Below are 16,844 nucleotides of genomic sequence, written 5' to 3' on the forward strand. Positions count from 1 at the left end.
TACACATGACACCATTTGACCACATTTTGGTGTGGCAACAATTACAGAGAAGATGAGAGAAGTCCGACTCCGCTGATAAGGACACATCCCGAGAGCAGCATCTTCCACCATGGCCAAGGCTGCCTACCAACTAGAAGTCAATGACTGGTAACCTTGTGGGCATCCAAAACAGGGATGGCAAGAGGTCATCAACAAAGATATGGAAGTTGCAGGCCTTCTCCCAGGCAATTCAGGTGACGGAGCAAAGTGGCCCTCAATGATCCCTAAACCGGACCCTGCACCTGTGGGAATATGCTAGGAAGAAGAAGATGGGGCCCTTGGTTCTCCCTGGACTTGGTTCTTTAGTTTCACACTTTTCATGACCCAAGTACATCATCAGTGTTGGTGAGTGTGATGTTTGCTCCCTGCTTTTTCAGGGCAAGCTATTGTGTATAAACAGAGAGCAAACTTCACTCCCTTCTAGCACTGATGATGTTCTCTAGTTGGGCCATGAAACGTCTGCAAGAAAACAACCAAGCTCAGAGAGCCTCAAGGACCCCATAGTCCTCCTCATCAATATTCATCCCACAGTCACTCTCTTCATCCAGCTATTCTGTCTCATACGGAAACTCCCTTCCTACAGCTTGACTCGCTTAGTGACCGTTCAAAGTTACAACGGACCCCCAGCTAGCTGGCTGGGGAATTCTAGGAGTTGAAGTCCACCCCTCTTAAAGTGGCTGAAGTTGAAAAAAAACACTGAACTAGATTTTTGGCATCAGATCTAGAAATGGTCCACGGAACATTCTTCATTTATTCGATTAGTTATCCCACCTTTGCAAGCAGTCCTCGACTTACGACAGTTCATTTAGCGACCGTTCAAAGTTACAATGGCACTGAATAGTTTAGGAAAGCATCCCACAGTTACGACCTTTGCGGCATCCCCGTGGTCACATGATCAAAATTCGGATGCTGGGCAACGGACTCCTCTTTACGACAGTCGCTGGGTCATGGGGATCCCCTTTTGCGACGAGCAAAGTACAATGGGGAAGCCAGATTCACTTAACAACTTGAGGGATTCACGTAACAACTGTGGCCAGAACTCACTTAACGAATGACTCACTTAAGGATGGAAATCTTGGGCTCAGTGGTGATCCTAAGTCAAGGAGCATCTATATTACATATTCAAGGTGGCAAAGATGCCTAACTCTTCTTTCTCCTGTTTTCTCTTCAACAACAACCATGTGAGGTGGGTTGGACTGAGGGAGATAGACTGGCCAGTCACCCAGCTGCTTTCATGCCTAAGGCGGGACTAGAACTCTCTGTCTCCTGGTGATTGGCCCAAAATCACCCAGCCGGCTTCCATGCCTAAGGCGGGACTAGAACTCTCCGTCTCCTGATGATTGGCCCCAAATCACCCAGCTGATTTTCATGCCAAAGGCGGGACTAGAACTCACCAGCTCCTGGTGATTGGCCCAAAGTCACCTAGCAGACTTTCTTACAAAAGGCAGAACCCACAAAGTACTGGAGATTAGCTCAAAAGTTGCGAAACCCACTTTAATTCCTAAGGCTAGACTAGAACTCATTGTCTCTCAGAGTTTAGCCAAAGTTGCCAGGTTAGCTTTCATACTTAAGGCGGAACTAGAATTTGTGGTATCCTGGTGATTGGCCTAAAATTACCCAACGAACTTTCTTACATAGGTGGGACTAGAACTCCCAATCCCATGATGATAATTCCTAAGGCTGGATTAGAACTCAGGGTCTTCTGGTGATTGGCAAAAGTCACCCAGACTTACCTCCTGTACTTGCGCAACTGTTCCTGACACCTATTAGCTCTTCGGTGCCAGGCATCCAGGAACAACTCACTACTGGCATCCGGCTCACTCTCCCTTGTCCACTCCCCACTGGTCCAAGGCTCAGGCGCCTCCTGGTGGCCAACCAGCCTCTCTGCACCGTACTCAGAGTCGGAATCCTGTCCAGGGTCCTCCACATCCCCCAGAGCCAACTCATAGGGCCCCTCGCTGTCGGAGTCTGGTGGCAGCTTCAACGGCTCCTTCTGGGCCACACAACACATATGTTTTGCTATAAGTAATAATTGGATATGAATACTGAATGGTACCTATGAAAGAAAGATTAAGGTCAATAAAAAAGAACTAAGTTAAATTTAGTTAAGTTTTGTTTATTAGGGGGCAAATGTTATGATAAAGGACACAGTCAAATAAAGGAGGGATAATGATAACAACATATATACATATATGCATGGGTACAACATAAGGAAAGTGGTTGTAAATTGTAAACAATGATTTGGAAAGGAGGATTAGAAATTTTTGTTATTAAATATTATGGATGTTTAGCCAGAGTAGGCCGTAAGGATTCAGTGTTATTGGAGGATATTAGAAATAGCAAATGAAATGAAAGGCCAGTATGTGGTTATGTTTTAAATCTTGATATATTTTATGATGAAGGACGTTTAAACAACTATAGTCAAATGAAAATGGAGGTATGATGATGTAACATGTGTAAATATATCTGAATTAAAATACTTAATATGAATTATGGTTGATGACTGTGGAAGAGATGCACGAAAGTCCTTTGTAACCAACTGATACACTTTCTACTGTAGAGTTATTACAATGTTCATCTGGATGGTTTTTGGAACTGCGGTTACACGTAATTGCAAGCGTCAGCAATTCTTTGCTTGCAGTGTTCCCAAGCATGTACAAGGATACAGGATGAAACAATGTATAAACTGTAACATTTGCTGCTTTGAATGTATAATATTTGAGTCTTTCATTGTGTGTGAAAACATGCATATTCTCATGAACACCAATGATGTAATTACTAACCAATTACTATACCATGGAGAATTGTTAACCAATAATGGAATAATATGTAAAGTAGGTAAGAACTGAGAAACTAAGAAACTATAAAAATCCTGTCTGATGCTCAATGAAGTTGCTGTTGATTCTCAATAAACTGCTGTTGATTCTGCTATCTGTGGATTGGTTTCCTTTCACTCATCTTCAGCCTCCGGGGACAAATGCTACATTCTAGAGTACGTAAAGAAGGAGGATTCTTTGTGTTGTGTCTGTTTTGAAAATAAAAAAAATTATATATATATAAAAAATTAACATTGATTGGATGAAGGCAAATATATGAGTCCCAGGATAATGTCTATGGAGCTTCTCCATCATTCAGGTCCTGGTTGTCCCAAAGGTGCTTTTTCAAGAGGCAACAGGACTCTCTTGGTTTTTCTTTGAAAATGTTTCGCTTACCTCCAAGAGAACTGAAGAAACTTCTTGAATGAGAAGCAAAATGTCTTCAAAGAAAAAACCAGAAAGTCCAGTCTTCTGAGGACGCCTGCTGAAGCCCATCTTCAGGGAACTTCTCTCTACCAGAATATATGCTTCAGATTATTCCATGCTTCATACTTATGTGGTGCCTTCCCATTGGTTGAGTGGTGTGTTGATGGCTGACAATTGGCTGTTCTTTCCTTGTGCTGCCAAGCCTCAGCTGCAAGGTACCTGATTGGCTGGTGGTAAATCAGCACACCTATTGACTGATGAGAGCTCCATTTCCTGGAGCCCCCCGTCATCCTCGTTTAATGATTTCCTTGACTGTTTTTGCACCTGCTCGGCCAACAATCTTAATAGCTGCGAAATTGAATGCATATCCTTCTTCATTGCAATGTGAGGCTACCAATAGGTTTGGGTAATGTTGATTGGCTTTCTATTTATCCACAACCTTAACACAGAATATGGTTTTTAAGATGTTAGTTTAATGAAAAGAAGGACCAGTGGTGACATGATAGCAGTCTTCCAATATCTCAGGGGCTGTCCCAAAGAAAAGGGAGTCAAGCTATTCTCCAAAGTGTCTGAAGGCAGGACAAGAAACAAAGAACAGCATAGCATAGCATAGCATAGCATACCATGGAATAGGAATAGGAATAGGAATGGAATGGAATAGACATATGTAGGGTTTTTACAGTGAATCATCTGGATGGTCCTTAGAACTGAGGTTACACGTGTAAGTACAAAGTGCGGCAATCTGCAGAAAATATTTGCTTGTCAGCTATTCTTTGCTTGCAGCGTGTTCCCAGGCATGAAGGACATGGGATGATGAAACAAAGTATAACTTGCAACATTTTATTCATTTGAATGATAACACTTGATTCATTCAGCTGCAACAACATGCACATTCTCACGAACTGCAATGATGTAAGGCCTAACCAATTGTTGTGCCTTGGAGACTTGTTAGCCAATAATGATATAACACGCAAAGTAGGTAGAACTAAAGAAGCTGCAAACACTATAAGAATGATGTTTCATGATTAATAATTTTGCTGTTGATTCTGCTATCTATGGAATGCTTTGTTCAATAAACTTTTGTTGGTTTAGCTATCCGTGGGTGGATTACATTCTTTCATCTTCAGCCTCGGGACCCTAATCACTACAGACATAGACATAGAAATTAGAATAGAATAGAAATAGAATAGCATAGAATAGAATTCAAATAGAATAGAAGAGAATAGAAATAGAAATAACATAACATAGCATAGAAATAGAAATGGAATAGAATAGAAAGAATAGAATAAGAATAGAATAATAAGAATAAGAATGGAAATGGAAGAGAAGAGAAGAGAATAGGACCTTGGGGGTCTTCTAGTCCAGCCCCCTGGTCAAGCAGGAGGACCTATACCAGTGATGGCTAACCTTTTTCGGACTGAGTGCCCAATGTGCGTGTGAATTGGCATGAATGCACGCATGTGCACCCAAACCCTCCAAATGCAATGTCCATGCAATCCCACGGCAAGAGGCATGCTTCCTGTGCTTGCATACGTGCCCCCCCATGCACCCCGTCTCCTGCACATGTGCGGCAGGGAACTGAAGACCAGTTGACCAGCGGGCAGCAAGCGGTGCCGGAGCTGAACTGAGGAGACAGCTTGTGTGCCCACAGAGAGGGCTCTGCATGACACCTCTGGCACGTGGGCCATAGGTTTACCATCACGGAGCTGTACCATTTCAGAGAAGTGACTGTCTAGTCTCTTCTTAAATGGATGGAAACTAATGAAGGAGAGAAGCAAGCTGCAATTAAGGAGAAATACCCAGAGAGTCAGAACAATCAAGCAGTGGGACAACCAGTCTTCATAACTTGTGGTTGCTCCAACTCTGGAAGTTTTAAAGAAGAGGTTGGACAACCATTTGTCTGAAGTGATATAAGGTCACCTGCCTGAGCTAGGGGTTGGACTAGAAGACCTACAAAGTCCCTTTCAACTCAGTTGTTTTGAAATAATTGGAGAATTCCATTCAGTTCAAAGTTCATTCTGATTAAGACAATAGCTGTGACTCATGATAACAGCAGATAACTGTGTTCAGCAAGAGCATTGAAGATATCCATTTTTAATAAGGTATTTCTTTAACAGACATTGGGACTCTGAATGTAACATCATCTCATATTGTTGTTTGACTTATTATCTTTTATTTCGTGCATAAAGTCTTTTTCAGTAATGAAACTGTTTTTGTCCAATTCAGGAAACGTCCAGCAAGTGAAGGGCAGCTCAAATCTCTGGAGAAACCGCAGATGCCTTGATATGCCCTGTAACCCCGTAAGTGGCCCTCAATGATCCAAAACTGGACCCTGCACCTGTGGGAATATGCTAGGAAGAAGAAGATGGGGCCCTTGGTGCTCCCTGGACTTGGTTCTTTAGTTACACAGATTTCATGACGCAACTACATCATCAGTGCTGGTGAGTGTGATGTTTGCTCCCTGCTTATTTGGGGCAAGCTACTGTGTATAAACAGAGAGCAAACTTCACTCCCTTCTAGCTCTGATTATGTTTTCTAGTTGGGCCATGAAATATCTGCAAGAAAACCCTTCTTCTCCTCCACTCTGAAAACCTTGTACTCCCTTGTACTACTGACAATGTTCCCTATGTGAGGGATGCCCGAATTAATCATGAGCCTCAACCCAACCTTCAAAAGAAATCCAGTCATTTATTAGGAGCTTCATATCCATCCCATCCAAATGGAGCCAACTCTGACCTCACTTTTTTGCGTGTTAGCTCTGACCCTGTTTCCCCCTCCCCCAAGGTGGGTCATCAGTCGACGAAGCAATTTTGCAAGTTGTAGATGTTGATAAATCAAGGACTACCAACCTCTGGAGACTGGTTGCTTCCTGGCCATTCCAATCAGAGGAAAAAAATCCAGACACTTCATCTCACCATTTGTGGCAGAGCTTTTCCTTCTGTTCCTCTCAAAAGCTCTCTTGGCTCCAGCTGATGCAATCCGGATGGTCCTTCTTAGGGGCTTCGTGTCTGTCCCAGCTAGAAAAGTCGAATCAATGATCCGATGCACCCTGAGGCAGAAGGGAGACCAACCCTCCCCTTGGAAACACAGAAAAACCTCTTCCATCCTCTGCTCCTTCACTTCCTCACAACTTCTTTTTTGTTGTCCTTGTTGTCGTTGTTGTCAAAGCAGATTCCTGCAGACCACAAAGTCACCAGGGGGAAAATGAGTGGATGGCAGCCCATCAGCCAGAAGCTTTTAAGGCAACAAACCACTTCCTACTTCTTGTCTAAAGAGAAGGTAAATATGCTGAGCTTTTCCCCTTTTAGGGCGCCAGTTGTCTTAGACAAAGGTCAGAAGAGGACAACTTGCTTATCTCCATCAATTTTTATCTCTTTTCTTCTTCTGTGCTTTGAAATCTAGGGTAGAGTTCCAATCCATCCATCTCCCCTTTCCATATTCCGCTCTTGCCATTGCCAACCCCGCTCACTTTGTTGTCAGTATCCACAGTTTTCTTATCTCTTTGCTCATTTTTTCCTTCCATCTTTCAAATTGTGTCCTTCACTTTCTTCATTTGCTAAACATCCTCAGTTTCTCCATCAGATTTTTCTGATTTGTATTCCATATTCTCCAATCTCTTCAATTCTCTCTGTCACAACTAATAGATTTTGAATTTCAAACATAATCATTTGCAATATTACAGTTTCTTTTTTTCTGCTGGGCCATTCTTTCAATTTTTCAGATACTGCCACTATAGGGTTCAAGGCTATTTTAATAAACTTCAAACAGGTTCATTTATTATCTTTATAGATATATTAGTTTGATAATATGATATTTTATATAAACAATATATGGAGATTATGAGAGGAAGTTTAAAAGCTTTATCTAGAATATGTTATAAAGATGCATTGCGATTGGATGATTTTAGGATGATTTAATGGAATATTATCATATAATCCTATTCTAGATTTTGAATATTATATATAAAAGGACGTAAAAACAATTATAGTCAAATTAATGTTGAGATATAATAATTGCAATATACATGAATATAGGTGAATTTAAAATATGTGATTTGATATGAAAAACAGGTGATGACTATGGAAGAGATGCATGGAAGTACCGTAACCAACTGACACACTTTCTACAATTTGTAATGGAAGATGGCTTTTTTATTTTTATTTTTGTGTTTGTTTGTCCTTGTTCAGAAACAAATAAAAATTGTTTAAAAAAAGAGGACAAATTCCTGTAGCCAACTCTACACTGCCCACTAGTCACGGCCAACTGGCTGTGGGTTAATTCAACAATTCAAATGTTCTAGTCCAACCCCTTGCTCAAGCAGAAAACCCTTTACCATTTCAGGCAAATGGTTGTCCAATCTCAACTTAAAAGCCTCAAGTGATGCAGCACCTACAACCTCTGGAGGCAAACTGTTCTACTGGTTAATTGTTCTCACTGTTAGAAAGTTCCTCCTTAGTTCTAGGTTGGTTCTCTCCTTGATTAGTCACAGACTAACATAATAAGAGAGTTGGAAGGGACCTCGGAGGTCTTCTAGTCCAACTTTCTGCTCAAGGAGGAAACCCTATACCCTTTAAGGAAAATGTTGTCCAATCTCTTCTTAAAAATCTCTAGTGAAGAAGCACCCACAACTTCTGGAGGCAAACTGTTCCAGTGATTAATTGTCTTCATTGTTAGGAAGTTCCTCCTTAGTTCTCCTTGATTAGTCACAGAATTACATAATAAGGGAGTTGGAAGGGACCTCGGAGATCTTCTACTAAGATCTTCCACTAAGAAGTTTCTACTTAGTTCTAGGTTGGTTCTCTCCTTGATAAGTTTCCATCCGTTGCTTCTCGTCCTGACTTCTGGTCCCTTGGAGAATAGGTTGACTCCCACTTCTTTGCGGCCACCCTGAGATATTGGAACACTGCTATTAGTGCAACTCTTGTTCCCTACTGAGTGGGCCATGGCGAGTAAGCCATGCTTAGTTGGAAATGGCCCTGTGCTTGACCAAACTTGCTCCTTTTCTGATCATCCTTTGTCCTGTTCTTCCTTTTCCTGGATGATGGGTGGAGCTCCCTCAGACTCACAAACTCTTTTTCCAACCTTCAGATAAACCTGTACAAATATTATGGCTTCAAATTGAGGAATACCAAGCAGAAGGACCTTGTAAAAGATCACCTCAAGAAGCTTCTGGCAATCTCACTTGAAGATGAGACAGACAGAGAGGTGAGTGGGAGTGGGCTTCCTGTGGGGGCTGAGACCTGCAACTTTGTGGGGTCCTTGGTGCTCTCTGAGCTTGGTTACAAGAAATGTAAACCTTTTGCGACCCAACTAGGTCATTTCATCAGTTCTAGAAGGGAACAGGATTTGAAGAGGGGAGGTGAAGGGAGGAGAATAGAATAGGAGAGGAGGAGAGGAAGGAATGGGAGGAGGAAGGAGGAGGGGAGGAGAGGAAGAAGAGGAAGGAGGGGAGGAGGAGGAGAACTGTGGGGGTTTTGGAGTAGGAGGAAGAAGTCTGTGGGGTCCTTGGTGCTCTGTGCTTGATTGCTTTCTTGCAGATATTTTATTACCCAGTTAGGTAATTTCATCAGTGGTAGAAGGGCCTGGGGCTTGCAAAGAGGAGGAGGAGGAGGAGCAGGAGGAGGAGGAGGAGGCGGAGGAGGAGGAGGAGGAGGAGGATTAAAAAAAGAAAATGCAAATGTCCTAATTCACAAGCATTGCTTTGCTTAGGGAATCTCGGAGAGCATCCACCTAGCTGCACACCATCATCTTCCCGAAATTCTCTTGGTCCTCAGGGAGGTCGGTAACATCGCACAACCCAAGAGACCATCTCTCTTGGAAGACTCCCATGAGGTAAGACAAGGGATGGGGTTCCAAGGTCCAAAACTCAGTAGAGAAGAAGGCTGGGGGATTCTGGGAAGGAAAGTCCTAGATGTTTAGAAGGATGGATGCTCCAGGTGATCTGGTCTCTTCAGGCTAGTCATAGATCTCAAAGACCTGAGACCAGCGCTGAGATTGTAGGTGGGGCTGGAAATTCTCCACCTCCATCTCCTGGAGGATGATTTTATAAGTCTAGAGAAGATCATGAATTGTCCAACAAACGTCTCAAGTAGACTCAAAGGTGCTTTTTCAAAGGGCTTGGACTTTGTTTGTCCTTGAAGACATTTCGCTTCTCATGCAGGAAGCTTCTTCTGTTTTGACCAAAGTCAGAACTGAAGAAGCCTCTTTGATGAGAAGCGAAACCTCTTCAAGGAAAAAAAGAAGTCCAATTGCCTTTGGAAAAAGCCCCTTTGGGACAACCATGACCTGGATGACTAAGAATCTCCATCTGTTTCCATCCATGGCTTCTTGTCTTGTCTTCTGGTGCTTTGGAAGAGAGTTTGACCCCCTCGTTTTTGTCCTGGCAGGACCCACAATATGTGTCTGACAGAAGGATTAGGACAACATTAATCCTCTGCTATGGACAAGCAGCCCAGGGAGCCTCCCCTGAAGATCTGGGTGATTTCATCCAACCCATCGTGTCCGAAATTCTTGTCCAGTACACCACTATGAACAAGGTAGGCTGGTTTCCACCCTCGTGTCAGTGCTGGCAGAACTGTTGCTTTCTTCTTGTTAGTTCCTTGATCTTTTGTTTACTGCTGCCTTGTTTGTCTGGGGTTAATCCCTGCTTCTCTGGATTTCAGTTGATGGTGAAAAAATATAAGAAACATCTGTAAAAACCAACCAAGCTCAGGGAGCACCAAGGGCTCCACAATTCAACCCTGAGCTACAAATATCCCCTTTTGGTGAACAAGGACAAACTGACTGCAGTTCTTAGAGGTTGCTGGGGAGAATCTAGTTTAAAACAAGTGACCTCCAGCCCCCACTTATGCCTCCCATTCAGATCTGCTTCCTGTTCCAATTGCCCTGGAAATGATGAAATGCTAGTGGTTTCTTTATCTATGGTCATATCACATTCATTACACTCAAGGCAGCGCATTATCCTCTTTCTTCCTTTTTACACAACCACAACAACCCTCTGATGTGTGTTGGATTGAAAGAGAAGAACTGGGCCAGATGTGGACTCACCCAGCTGGCTCTCATGCTGAAGGTGGGACTAGAACTCACAGTCTCCTGGTGATTGGCTCAGACAGTTGACTTTCATGGCTATAGTGGGACTAGAACTCTCCATCTCTTGGTGATTGACGCAAAGTCTCTCAGCTGCCTCTCATGCCTAAGGCGGGACTAGAATCCAGAATGTCCAGGAGATATTTTGATTGGGAGCCCCCCGGAGTTCAAGAAAAGACAGTCAGCTATGTAAAAGTTGAAATAAATAGATGCACCCTCTTCCCTCTGGTGTCTTCTCACCTCACCCTCTTCCCATTTGGGTTTCCCAAGACGAAGGCCTGAAGAAAGCCTTCATGAGGTCCATCATCATGGTCACCAAAGCGGCTGCCCTCAGCAGGAGGCAAGACCTCCATCTGCCCCAGAAACAGGAATTGGTCACCAAGATCATTGTAAGTGGGCACGGGGGGCAGGTGCTCCTGGGCGCATTTAAGTTTGAAAGAGAATTTGAACTGAATTTAGTTCTAATCAATTGGGCCCCAAACGATTCTGTTGCTAAGTTGCACAGCTGGTAAGTGAATTCTGCCCCATTGTATGACTTCTCTTTCCACCGTTGTTAGCTGAATCACTGCCGTTAAATTAGTCACACGGTTGTTAAGTGAATTTGGCATCTCCTTTGTTTTTATTATTAGTATTTATTTTTATATCCATAGTCAGACAGACAGACAGACAGAAAAATAGATGATGATGATTATGATGATGATGATGATGATGATGATGATATAGATAGATAGATAGATAGATAGATAGATAGATAGATAGATAGATAGATAGATAGATAGATAGATAGAGTTCTGACCCCCTCCTCCATCCAGTAACGAATGCCGAGACAAACTTAAATGGAATGTACTTTATTAGCAAGACACCAAAACCTCGGTGGCTGAAAGCCAAGCATAACAACAGATAAGGACCTTGGCAGCAACTCAGACAAGCCTCGGCAGCAATCCAGCCTGCCAATCTAGTTACAAAAGTTCTCCAACTTTTAATCAATGCGTTAACTTCTGCAAGAGGGTCGTGTGTGCAAGCAGTCCTTTTTATAGTCTGGAGAGGAGCCTATAGTCTGGAGAGGAGTGCAATTACCTCCTGTAACTGCGCAACTGTTCCTGGCGCCTAGTAGCTCTTCAGTGCCAAGCATCCAGGAACAACTCACTGCTGACCTCAGGCTCACTCTCCCTTGTTTCCTCCCCACTGGTCCAAGGCTCAGGCGCCACCTGGTGGCCAATCAGCTTCTCTATGCCCTGCTTGGAGTTGGAACACTGTCCAGGGTCCTCCACATCCTCCAGAGCCGACTCATCGGGCCCCTCGCTGTCAGAGTCTGGTGGCAGCTCCAACGGCTCCTGCTGGATCACAACAGATAGATAGATAGATAGATAGATAGATAGATAGATAGATAGATAGATAGATAGATAGATAGATAGATAGATAGATAGATAGATAGATATGGATGGATAGTGAGAGAGAGAGAAAGAGAGAGAGACAGACAGATAGACAAATATTTAATATATAAAGTAGAATGAAAAATAGAAATGGGAAATTAGGGGAAGAAAAAAAGGCATTGAAACTTTCTAGAAGAAACTACACAGCCAATGTCCAGAATGGCAGAGGGTGGAATTGTATAACATTAAGAGCGATGGATTTAATTCCCAAAATTCTCCGGCCTTTAGGGATTCTGAGAGTTGAAGTTCACAGGTCATAGTGAAGCCCTAGTTACACATCCCTGACTTAAACCATGGTCAGGAGACACTGCAAACTGCCATCAATGCAGGCTGGTTCCCAAGCGACCAAAATATGATCCTATGATCCCTGAGTAAGAAGAACTTCAAATCGGGGTCATAAGTAGTCCTTGGGTGTTAGAATTAGAAGAACAAAGTTGGAAGAGACCTTGGAGGTCCTCTAGTCCAGCCAGGAAACCCTATACCACTTCAGACAAATGGCTATTTGGAAATGGAAATTTCCCCTTAGTTCTAAGAGGGATCCTGGAGAGATCCGTCATAATTTTAAATGGTGGCTAAGTGACCAGTTGTAAGTTGAGGACTTCCCATGTCAACCAGAAAAGGCGTAGAGATGGGAATAGTGCCAGCTGGATGGTGGCCACATCTCAGGAGCTTTCTTACACGTCTTTCCTTCTCCTTTCAGGAAGTCATTGAAGATGAGCCCGTGAGACCCTTGTCTGTCACAATTCTCCATCAAGCCATCGTCACCATCACCTGCATGAGGTACGTACCTGCACCACCCTCATCTTTCCTCCAGCTGAGGAGGAACTTGGAGTTGCACCAAGTGATGGGATTTCCATGGAAAGTCCCCGTGTTCTAGAGCATGGGGGGGGGGTCAAACTCCATTTCATTGAGGAACACATCAGGGTTCTGGTGGGTGGGTGGATTGATGGTTCGATGGATGAAGAGAGAGAGGGAGGGAGGGGGAAGGAAGGATAGATAGATAGATAGATCCAGGAGAGCAGGAGTTCAAACTCTATTTCATTGATTTGCTGGAAGAAATGTCCTTCTGGTTTCGGCTCCAAGTGAGGAATAAGACATTGGAGACATGGAGGCTGCTTGGAAAGATGGTTTTAATGGTGGACAGGACCACATGGCTTGAGTCCTGAACAGAAAAGGTGATCACGTGCTTCAATGTTGGTGGAGAAGAGAAGCTGACTCTCTGGTTTTATGCCATCTCTGGCCTTCGATCTTGAGCTTGCATTCTGATTGGTTGTCAGACTCCCATGGGCCCATGCAGGTGCAACTCTCTAGGCTGTGTTTTGAATACAGGTTTGGTTGAGTTCTCAGATGCCATGTGGTGAGTTGGGTCAATATTATCATGCCTTAATCCCAACCCCCTGGAGCTGAAGGGAAGAACTCTTTATTATGCAAAGGGACTGGCTTGGCCATCTTAATGGCCCATTGATAAAGGGGTGGGAGCAGGAAACTGCAGGGAGCTATTCTCTCTTCCTTTTCACATCCAGGGAAATATTCTGCCTTTTCAATATTTCCTAGGATATTTCATTTTTCTGGGAGAGGGCTGGGTGATAACTTTCCACAATCCCTACTTTTTTAAAAACATGTGAGTGGGACACACACCTTCTTGGAAAAAGATTAAAATTGGTTATTAATTCCCAATTAGAATTAAAATTTAGAAGTACTCACCCTCTTTCCAGGCAGCCTTTGAGCTCAAAGTCAAAAGACCTTTAAAACCTAGATCCAAATGGCTAAGGCCAAGATAAAGCCCACCCACAGACTCAATGGGGTCTATGCCAGTATGGGAGGCTTACCTAGGCTATATCCATTGGTTAGGCTAGCTTAGAGTCCCATCTAGGGTGCCAATTGTTGGAAGAAATGTCCTTCTGGTTTCGGCTCCAAGTGGGGAAAAAGACACTGGAGACATGGAGGCTGCTTGGAAAGATGGTTTATTGGTGGACAGGAGAACATGACTTGAGTCCTGAACAGAAAAGGTGATCACATTCTTCAATGTTGGTGGAGAAGAAGAGAAGGGCTGAGGGAGGGGCTTGCTAGGCTTTTATAACCTGTTCAGTCCCACCTCTGTTTCCTGTTCCTGTGTAACAAATTATTCTGATTGGTTGTCAGGCTCCCATGGGGCCATGCAGGGGCACCTCTCTAGGCTGCATTTTGAATCCAGGTTTGGTTGAGTTCTCAGATGCCATTGGGTGAATTGGGTAAAGGGCCAGTATCATCATGCCTTAATCCCATCACCTGGAGCTGAAGGGGAGGATTCTTTATTATGTAAAGGAAGTAGCTTGGTCATCTTAATGGCCCATTGATAAAGGGGTGGGGGCAGGAAGCTGCAGGGAGCTATTCTCTCTTCCTTTTCACATCCAGGGAAATATTCTGACTTTTCAATATTTCCTAGGATATTTCATTTTTCTGGGAGAGGGCGGGGTGATAACTTTCCATAGGAGGACACATCAGGGCTGTGGTGGGTGGAAGGATGGATGGATGGATGGATGGATGGATGGATGGATGGGATAGATAGATAGATAGATAGATAGATAGATAGATAGATAGATAGATAGATAGACAGACAGACAGACAGACAGACAGACAGACAGACAGACAGACAGACAGACAGACAGACAGACAGACAGACAGACAGAAGATTCTTTACACTGAGAACAATCAATCAGTGGAAGGGTTTTCCTCCAGATGTTGTGTGCTCTCCATCACTCGAGGTTTTCGGAAAAAGAGAGGACAAACATCTGACTGGGATGGTTTAAGGACCATCAAGCAAGAGTTGGAGTAGAAGACATCCAAGGTCCCTTTTAGCCCCCTGAGTCTAGGATTTCCTCACACCTCCCTCCTCTTTTCTTGTCTTTCATCAGCCGTATGAAGCCCTCCTTGAACTCCGAGGTGAGGTCTGAAGTGGTCAACCAAAGCATCTGGAAGGTGTTTTCGTTGCCAGCTCTCAAAGTGTCCACAATGAAAACAGATAGCCAACCCCCATCATTTCACTCTCAGGTGAGCAGTCCAGATGGAGCAAAGCAATAGGGGATCCACCTGGAAACAAGGATGCAGTGAACAGGATTCCTGATCTCCTGAACAGCCCTGGATCCATCCCTCGAGCCAAAGGTCCCCTTGGCTTGTCCCTTCCTCTTTGGTCTTGAAAGTCTGCTTCCCCTTCTCGTTCTACGTTTCTGGATCCCAGGAGTCCCTATTTTGAAGCCCTAAACATTTCCAGGGGTTTTTCCTCCCCATCTTTCCTCTCTTCCTCCACTTCTCTTTTATCTTCTGGTTGAAGGATCTTCTCAAGACCAATTCCCATCTCCTCCCTTTGCCCCCCAACAAAAGAAGGGCCATGGTGGGACAGAGCAACCATGGTCTGCAGGCACTAGCTATGATTCCTAGCAGAGGTGGGTTCCTACCAGTTTGCACCAGTTCGGTAGAACTGGTTCGTCAAATCCACTGAACCGTTTAGAAGAGGTTCCACCAGTGGAACTTTCTGAAACCCAACACTGACACACATACATACACACACACACACACACACACACACAGAAAGAGAAAGAAAGGAAGAAATAAATAAAGAAAAAAAGAAAGAAAAAGTGAGAGAGATGAAAGAAAAAAAGGAAAAGGGGACAGAGAGACAAAAGGAAGAAGAGAGAGAAAGAGAGAGAGAGACAGAGAGAGAGAAACACATGGCCAGCAAGCTACTCCCACCAGGTCACATGGCGGCAAGCCACTCCCACAAAGGAGGCCACACCCACAGAGTAGGTTTGAAAATTTTTTGAAACCCACCACTGATTCCTACGTAGTCTCAGATAACCCTCAGAATTCACATGCTTAGCAACCGAATCAGATTTATGATAGTCGGAGTATTATAGGGTCACATGACCCCCCTACTGTGACCTTCTGACTAGTAAATAGGGAAGCTGGATTCACTTAACAACTGTGTGACCAACTTAACAACCAAAGTGATACACTTAACCACTGTGGCAAGAAAGTTCATAAAATGGGGGCAAAATTCACTAATGTCTCACTTAGCAATGGAAATTTTGGTCTCAATTGTGGTCGTAAGATGAGGACTGCCTGTATTTGAATCTCCCAGAACTGTTAAGGAAGAAAAAAATGGCCCTGCAAGGTCAGCCACTCCATTTACTGCAGACCTCTGGACTTCAACTCCCAGAAATCCATGGCTGGCTCAGGAAGGTTGGGAGCTGCAGTGCCCCAGTCGTAAAAGGGCCATCAGTTCCCCACCCCTGGATTTCTGCCTCTTTCAGGAGCCGTTCCTTCCTTGACGCCCCTCCTTCCTTCTGACATTTTCTCCTTTTTTTTAGGATTTCTATCATCAGATAGCCACTGCCTGCAACAACATGCTGACCGGATTGCTGTCTGAAGCTCCCAATTTGGATGCCCTGCAGGAGATCCTGACGGTAAAGAGAGATCCTTTCTTGGGGTGGGTCGTCCGGTCATCCAGATGTTCAGGCTGGATTTGGCCCTTCTATCCCCCTGTGGAGTCTGTGGCTCTTCCAACTGGGAATGACCCATTCCTCCTTTCCTCCTTCTCCTTCGTTTCCCCTGGCAGCACACAAATCCCTGGATCGATTCTCCCAAGAGCCACGAGAGATGGAGGGCCCTCAAGACCATCAAGAACCTCTTCAAGTTCGTTTTGGAAAATGTCAATTTCGACGTAAGTCTCCCTTTGGGATGAGAAGCAAAATGTTTTCAAAGAAAGGAAACCCCCCAAGAAAGTCCAGCTGCCTTTTTGGAAAAGCACCTTTTGGATGTGACCAGGAGGATACAAGGAGTCCTGCTTGAGCAGAGGATTGGAGGAGAAGACCTCCACGGTTTCTTCCAGCCACTGCGGTTCTGTCATGCTTTGATACTGAGATTCTGTAATTCTCAGGTTCTGTGAATCCAAGATTCTGAGATTCTGTAATTGTCAGGTTCTGTGATTCAAAGATTCTGAGATTCTGAAATTCTCAGGTTCTGTGATTCAAAGATTCTGAGATTCTTTAATTCTCCGGTTGTGTGA

The sequence above is a fragment of the Thamnophis elegans genome, chromosome 3, assembly GCF_009769535.1.
Source record: "Thamnophis elegans isolate rThaEle1 chromosome 3, rThaEle1.pri, whole genome shotgun sequence".
Classification (NCBI taxonomy): Eukaryota; Metazoa; Chordata; class Lepidosauria; order Squamata; family Colubridae; genus Thamnophis; species Thamnophis elegans.